Genomic DNA, 902 nt, shown 5'->3' on the forward strand with positions numbered 1-902 from the left:
TTGGGAAAGCAACTCCGGAAAATTGATCTTGGGAATCATGACAATAACAGTAGCATTAAACGTACTCAGGGGCTGCTTTCCCACTCAGAAAATCTCTCACAGCCCTGCATACATCCTCCTGAACCAACGACCAGTGTTGTTGATAAAAAGGGCCGGTACCCCAGTCGGTCCTGGGGCCTTCGTCGGACCCATTTGGAAAAGTGTCGTTCATATCTCCTCATCAGATATCGGGGATACAAGTGCCGCATTCATGTTAGCAGTGACCACACTAGCAATATTCTGCAATAAAGCATTAGCATCCCTCGATCCCTCGGATGTGAAGAGATTTTCATAATAGCTTGCAGCCATCTCACGCATCTTCTCATTAATCATACACTTTGTACCATCATCACGTCTAAGAGCCTTGACAATGTTTTTACGTTTACGGTGTGAGGCTTTGTTCTGGAAGTGTTCCGTATTTTGATCTCCTGCACGCAATGTGACGCCCGGATAATCAAGCTACAGTAACCTCTGCTAATGACACCACGTCACCTCCGTTACTGTCGCTAATCTCGCGTTAGTTCGAAAATGATTCAAATTCAAATTTGAGATTTAGGCGAACAACAAAAGTTTTCAAACATTAAAACTAAAATGTCCAAAATGAGTCAAATAAATCATGGGTAATACTAGTGGAGAAACCACAAATTTTATAAAATGTTTAAAGGCTCTAAACTAATTAAAATAGCAGCTATGACAATTAATTAAATGCCTTTTAAAAATAATAATAATGCAAACTATTTTAATTAGGTGTCAAACTTTTGGGGCAGTAGAATAAATTATAACATTAAATTAGGAGTTGTATTTATATTTTATAAAACAGAAATTAAAAGAAAATAGATAAAGAAAAGAAAACAGAAAACAAA

The sequence above is a fragment of the Triticum dicoccoides genome, chromosome 3B (assembly GCF_002162155.2).
Source record: "Triticum dicoccoides isolate Atlit2015 ecotype Zavitan chromosome 3B, WEW_v2.0, whole genome shotgun sequence".
Classification (NCBI taxonomy): domain Eukaryota; kingdom Viridiplantae; phylum Streptophyta; class Magnoliopsida; order Poales; family Poaceae; genus Triticum; species Triticum dicoccoides.